This window comes from Oncorhynchus masou, chromosome 18 (assembly GCF_036934945.1).
Source record: "Oncorhynchus masou masou isolate Uvic2021 chromosome 18, UVic_Omas_1.1, whole genome shotgun sequence".
Taxonomy (NCBI): Eukaryota; Metazoa; Chordata; class Actinopteri; order Salmoniformes; family Salmonidae; genus Oncorhynchus; species Oncorhynchus masou.
Window position 1 is genome coordinate 70,164,670 of NC_088229.1, and position 7,348 is coordinate 70,172,017.

Genomic DNA, 7,348 nt, shown 5'->3' on the forward strand with positions numbered 1-7,348 from the left:
TGTCCTGAAGGTAGGAAGGGACTCAGCTGTCCTGAAGGTAGGAAGGGACTCAGCTGTCCTGACAGTAGACCTGAAGGTAGGGAGGGATGCAGCTGTCCTCAAGTTAGGAAGGGACTCAGCTGTCCTGAAGGTAGGAAGGGACTCAGCTGTCCTGAAGGTAGGAAGGGACTCAGCTGTCCTGAAGGTAGGAAGGGACTCAGCTGTCCTGATGTTAGGCCTGAAGGTAGGAAGGGACTCAGCTGTCCTGAAGGTAGGAAGGGACTCAGTTGTCCTGACAGTAGGCCTGAAGGTAGGGAGGGATGCAGCTGTCCTCAAGTTAGGAAGGGACTCAGCTGTCCTGAAGGTAGGAAGGGACTCAGCTGTCCTGAAGGTAGGAAGGGACTCAGTTGTCCTGACAGTAGGCCTGAAGGTAGGGAGGGATGCAGCTGTCCTCAAGTTAGGAAGGGACTCAGCTGTCCTGAAGGTAGGAAGGGACTCAGCTGTCCTGAAGGTAGGAAGGGACTCAGCTGTCCTGAAGGTAGGAAGGGACTCAGTTGTCCTGACAGTAGGCCTGAAGGTAGGGAGGGATGCAGCTGTCCTCAAGTTAGGAAGGGACTCAGCTGTCCTGAAGGTAGGAAGGGACTCAGCTGTCCTGAAGGTAGGAAGGGACTCAGCTGTCCTGAAGGTAGGAAGGGACTCAGCTGTCCTGAAGGTAGGAAGGGACTCAGCTGTCCTGATGTTAGGCCTGAAGGTAGGAAGGGACTCAGCTGTCCTGAAGGTAGGAAGGGACTCAGCTGTCCTGAAGGTAGGAAGGGACTCAGCTGTCCTGATGTTAGGCCTGAAGGTAGGAAGGGACTCAGCTGTCCTGAAGGTAGGAAGGGACTCAGCTGTCCTGAAGGTAGGAAGGGACTCAGCTGTCCTGAAGGTAGGAAGGGACTCAGCTGTCCTGATGTTAGGCCTGAAGGTAGGAAGGGACTCAGCTGTCCTGAAGGTAGGAAGGGACTCAGTTGTCCTGACAGTAGGCCTGAAGGTAGGGAGGGATGCAGCTGTCCTCAAGTTAGGAAGGGACTCAGCTGTCCTGAAGGTAGGAAGGGACTCAGCTGTCCTGAAGGTAGGAAGGGACTCAGTTGTCCTGACAGTAGGCCTGAAGGTAGGGAGGGATGCAGCTGTCCTCAAGTTAGGAAGGGACTCAGCTGTCCTGAAGGTAGGAAGGGACTCAGCTGTCCTGAAGGTAGGAAGGGACTCAGCTGTCCTGAAGGTAGGAAGGGACTCAGTTGTCCTGACAGTAGGCCTGAAGGTAGGGAGGGATGCAGCTGTCCTCAAGTTAGGAAGGGACTCAGCTGTCCTGAAGGTAGGAAGGGACTCAGCTGTCCTGAAGGTAGGAAGGGACTCAGCTGTCCTGAAGGTAGGAAGGGACTCAGCTGTCCTGAAGGTAGGAAGGGACTCAGCTGTCCTGATGTTAGGCCTGAAGGTAGGAAGGGACTCAGCTGTCCTGAAGGTAGGAAGGGACTCAGCTGTCCTGAAGGTAGGAAGGGACTCAGCTGTCCTGACAGTAGACCTGAAGGTAGGGAGGGATGCAGCTGTCCTCAAGTTAGGAAGGGACTCAGCTGTCCTGAAGGTAGGAAGGGACTCAGCTGTCCTGAAGGTAGGAAGGGACTCAGCTGTCCTGAAGGTAGGAAGGGACTCAGCTGTCCTGAAGGTAGGAAGGGACTCAGCTGTCCTGAAGGTAGGAAGGGACTCAACTGTCCTGAAGGTAGGAAGGGACTCAGCTGTCCTGATGTTAGGCCTGAAGGTAGGAAGGGACTCAGCTGTCCTGATGTTAGGCCTGAAGGTAGGGAGGGATGCAGCTGTCCTGACAGTAGGCCTGAAGGTAGGACGGGACTCAGCTGTCCTGATGTTAGGCCTGAAGGTAGGAAGGGACTCAGCTGTCCTGATGTTAGGCCTGAAGGTAGGGAGGGATGCAGCTGTCCTGACAGTAGACCTGAAGGTAGGAAGGGACTCAGCTGTCCTGATGTTAGGCCTGAAGGTAGGAAGGGACTCAGCTGTCCTGATGTTAGGCCTGAAGGTAGGGAGGGATGCAGCTGTCCTGACAGTAGACCTGAAGGTAGGAAGGGACTCAGCTGTCCTGATGTTAGGCCTGAAGGTAGGAAGGGACTCAGCTGTCCTGATGTTAGGCCTGAAGGTAGGAAGGGACTCAGCTGTCCTGACAGTAGACCTGAAGGTAGGGAGGGATGCAGCTGTCCTGAAGTTAGGCTTGAAGCTGGGAAGGGACTCATGACGTCATTCCACAATAAAGACAATTCTGAAATTTTCGACTTGTAGAAAGATGAGGTCAAAGTTTCCCACTTGGAAAATATCAGAATCAACCAATAGAAAGTTCTACGCAAACAACATATACCAATTTTAATCAGAGATTCCAAGTTTCCAAGTTGTCTTAAACACTGCGTTAGTGATCTACAGGTCAGAGAAGTTGGAGCTCTAGGATGATGACCAAGATTCTAACTTGTAATTCCGAGTGACCATTCAAAAGATTTTTCCAGTTGGAGCTCGTTTTTTTTCAGTTCTCAGTGTTGTTGAACAAACTGATGTCAAAAAGTCTGAGATTTCCGAGTTCCCGAGTTGTCTTCAACACACCATAAAAGCCTATGCCGCATTCACGTGCTCTGGGAGTTAAAGGGATAATGCACCCCAAAACAACTAATTCCTATGATGAACAGTCTTAAACTGTTAAATAATATTAATATGTGAAAACAATATTTTCTGTTAACAAATGTTTAATTTTTGTCGTTATAACAAGGTTGGTAGCAATGTGAAGAGTACACAGATTCTTCTCTACCCAGCCTGATACCACATATGGGTCGGAAAAAAGACAGGAATCCACTTTCTCCAAGAATCTTACTCCCACTGGGCCAAAATCATCTCGGGCATTATCCTAATCATAGGGGTGTGGCTTGGGAGTCTTCACCACAGCTGTCGACACAGGTATGCATACATCCTCACTTTCATCAGGTTTGATTTCTGAGCTGTCACTAACCGATTCCATCCCAGGGTTTTTAGGAAAGGAGTATGTAACCATCACTCCCATAGTTGGATCTTACATTAAATTAGTAAGCTTGTGTATTCAGGAGACAAAATTTTGTACATGTTGTACTTAGCGCCATTCTTTCTGCCTCACGTCGTCCGCCCTTTCAATTGTGAAAATGCTTCACTCGCCCCTTCAGTGAGAACGCCATTGGCTCTTGGCCCCTTGCCTCGTTAGCAGGGTTTCCCCAACTCAGTCCTGCGGACCTCAAGGGGTGCACGTTTTTTTTCTTTCTTCCCTAGCATGACATAGCTGATTCAAATAACCAGAACGCCTTGGGGTCCCCAGGACTGAGTTTGGGAAACGCTGCTCTATAGTATCCAGCTGGAGACCGGGAACCAATGGCCTGTCACTAAAACCAACACTATCGCCATCTACTGGCCGGTTTATCTATAGCCAAACTGTAATGTGGTTATTTCATCATCATGAAGAAACACAGAAGTCAGGCTCATTTAATGCATTTATTTGAACTTTGAACTGACACTCCACTTCTCATTTACTCCTTCTGCAGCTCTGTTATCATATAATATTTTTCATAATTAAAAGTAAAAAGGTCTTAAAGGGGCAATCTGGGATTGGAACATCAATTTGACCTCTATCAACCAGTCTGGCAGTAAGCATATGTTAACCAAAAAGATTCACCTAGCGGGTTTTGTAGTTTAAATGTATTTGCATGCTACACAGCTAAGATAGCTAACCTGGCTAACTATAGGTTGATATATTTACTTTACCTTTATTTATTGTATGTCTGCACAAAATCAATTTTTGCATGTAAATTATGCAATCAAAATAAAAGGAAATTACGTGTCAGTAGGAGTGGCAATGTTTTACTGAGGGGACAGTATAACCAAAGGTTATTTTAGAAAGCGGCCAGACTCCTGGTCTCCCGGTGGACGCTACTCCCTTGCCTGTCCAAATGATTCAGATTCAAATAGTAGATCCTGCCGGGTTTTCTTTGCAGCCGAACAGCCTCTCGTTTACAAATCATAGTACCCACAATGCTTCAGGCGACTCGGAATGTTATGGAGGTCAAAATAAAGGTGTGGATATTAGAAATAAGTTTCGACAGTCCACGTTTAATAACCTAATGCATAAAACGAATAAATGGCCGATTTGACAAGCTGCCGTGTTGAATGCCTGGTGCTTTACGCGTTTTGAATGTTTGCAACAAAACAAGCGTGGTGCATAGAGAACATTCCATGTGGCATGCATGCGCGTTCGGTTATCGATGACATCATTACATAGTGGAGTAGTTGCATTCAAGACGCCTAAACGTTGCATCGCATAATTTTACTCAATTTTACAAATTGGGAAAACAAGCTAACTTGTTTTGGATTTCACTTTCAGAAATCTCGAGATAAATATGTTGTGGAGTTAGCTTGCCCGTTTATGTCACTGAAAACGTTACACTGTTTGTGCTTGTGTATAATGACACGAGGGACAGTCCTTACATCGTCTCTCCCTGCTCTTTCTGAAGGAGATAGATGCGTTGAAAATCATAGACAGATTAGGAGTGGAGAGAGGGAGATGAAAAGAAGAGCCATATTAGGAGGGGAGAGGGAGATTAAATTAGTTGTGAGTAGTGGGAGCTCCATGACGTCAGATTTCTACTGTTCATAGTCCTCCATATGTCTCTGCACTGCTGTGATCAACACTCGAGAACTGGGCCTGCATCTCAATAGTTTACTAAAGTAGCTGCTGTTTTATCTCCTATTTATGCACTGATCTGAAAACGGAGGTAACACAGAATGTTGGACCTCTTCAGGGTTGAGGAGTAAAGGATTACATGTAATATATTACATGTAACGGATTACAACAAAACTAACTGATCAGTTACGTACCAGCAAACATTTTGTAATCAGATTACCTTTGAAAAACTAGATGATTACACCAAAGTATTATTTTAAATTTCAGAAAGGATGTTTGCGGCAAAAAAATCTTCGACAACTTTCTGTTTTCAATCAAATTGATTTATAAAGCCCTCTTTCCATCAGCCGATGTCACAAAGTGCTGTACAGAAACCCAGCCTAAAACTCCAAACAGCAAGCAATGCAGGTGTGGAAGCACGATGGCTTTCTCAATAACCAGGTTTCCATCCAACCATTTCATGCAGATGAATTACCTGACGCATGAACAAAGTCACGACCGGGCTGACGGAATCAAGATATGCGGTACAATTTGTTCATTCGACATGGTGGAAACTTTTTTGTGTCGGTAAAATTAATTATGCAAGAAATGTGGATCTTTTTGTGTCGTTAAAATTAATTATTTGAGAAATTGGTGTGGAAACGCCTCTATGCGCAAATATTGATATTATAACCATTATATCGAAGTACACTTGTAGTCGATGCAATGATACATTATGTTGTGTGGTCCTCCCACTACGATTTATGACTTCACAGGGTGGTGAAAGTGCACGTGAAGAGCTTGATGTGCCTTTCATAGACTTTTATCCGCAATAAGTACTTTTGATGGAAACATCTCTGGTGGGAAAATGCACATATTCTTTTATGCAGATGTTTGAATATTTGCATGAAAATCTGTCACAAATTGGATGTAAACCTGGGCTAATGTCATTCAAATCATCATTGAAAAAAGGCGCAAATGTAAATTTGTTCCGCCTGAGTGAGTCTGACCACAAGTCAGAGAGCACTATGACGACACACCAAATGTGTTTGATGGATCGCGGGAAAATAGCTTTTATAGGCTACAGTCCAAGCTGCCTTCCAATGGTTTGCATCCAATTTGAATGAACGCTTAGAGGCAAGGAGGACAGCGGTGGTGTAGCATACGAGCGTTACGGATATCACATATTATGACACTTAAATAGCTCATTGATGTGAATCCCACTTGCTGCTCTCTCATTGAGAGTTTTGCGCCTTGTGGATGGCTGTTTACAAATGTATATGTGTATTTTAACCCAATAAACTGCCTATCAATCATTGTTTCGCGACCAGTGTACAGCCAGTGAAAAATGAGCTTTTGCAACAGCTGTATAGTGCGGATCCAGGGCCTGATTAATGGCCAGCTATGTCTACTCTAACGTTGATTTATCTTGCAATAGATGTCGTTCAATTGGTCATTTTCATTTTTGTCTTCTAAAGCCTCTTAAAGTGAAAGTAATCCAGAGTAACAGAGTAATCATTACGTTACTGAGTTTGGCTAATCCAAAAGTTACGTTACTGATTACAATTTTGGACAGGTAACTAACGGATTAACCAACCCAATCCTGGACCTTTTTCAGATCAGTGCAAGACAAGTGAAGGCGGGTCATCTGGTCCAAGCAGACAGATGCGAAACATTGCAGCAAGTTGTCTGTCATTGAGACAACACTGCCATCTAGTGTTTAGAAGAAATGTTACAATCTAGTCGTGCAACCATAACGTCCACTCTCAGCGTCAGACATGGAAAGACTGAAAAAAGTATTTTATATTGTGGAATAATTAACCCCTTTTTTTAATTCAGTAACCGTCACTTGAGTTTATAATGCAGTAATAAGCCAGGTGCCTGGCAAGGCCCGAGGGTCTGGCATGGATCAATGAAACATCACCGCCACAGGGGACACCAGAGGGCCACAGAAGTGTCAACGATTGGCAGAGTTAACAAGGCAGTGCAGTGGGCTGTCTGTCTCCAGGTTGAACAGCATCCCAGCTCCCCCTTTGTTACCACGGACACGCAACATGGTGTCGAGTTCACTTACCTCGGTGTGTGTTATCTAGCACTTCATTCAGTGGTTGTTGGCACCGGCTAGTGCAGATACTTAGATGTAGACACGCTTGGTGTGAACAGGAAAGTTAACCCCAGGGCAACGATAGGGGGATTTCAACACTTTCTGAGTGAAATGTCAACCGTAGCCTGATTCCTTGATTCTGTGCTAATGTAACAGTTAGTAATGCCTGACACCTTTGGAAATTGGACATCAGCTATACAGAATGTCCAAGTGTCCTCTCTGTATAGGAGCAGTGGTGAATTTTAGCATGTAATTCTTGGTGGGGCAAACTCAAAAAACAGTTTTTACATGCATGCCAGCAAAGCCACTGCTCATCACTAAACAATATATTAATTGCGCTATAACGGTTGCCCACAAACTGTTAGGGCCGACATAAAGCTGTCCCAAGAGCAGAGCTTTCTTTTCAGCACCATGGAGTGAATCCTTACCACCACTACGCCTGGCTATCAGCAGAGGCTCGTCTGGCAGCGAAACAGTAAATTCAGCCTCCTTTACTGCCTTTAAAAAAAACTAAGCTGAAATGGCTGACTTGCTTAAACAAATGTGGTTTCTACTGA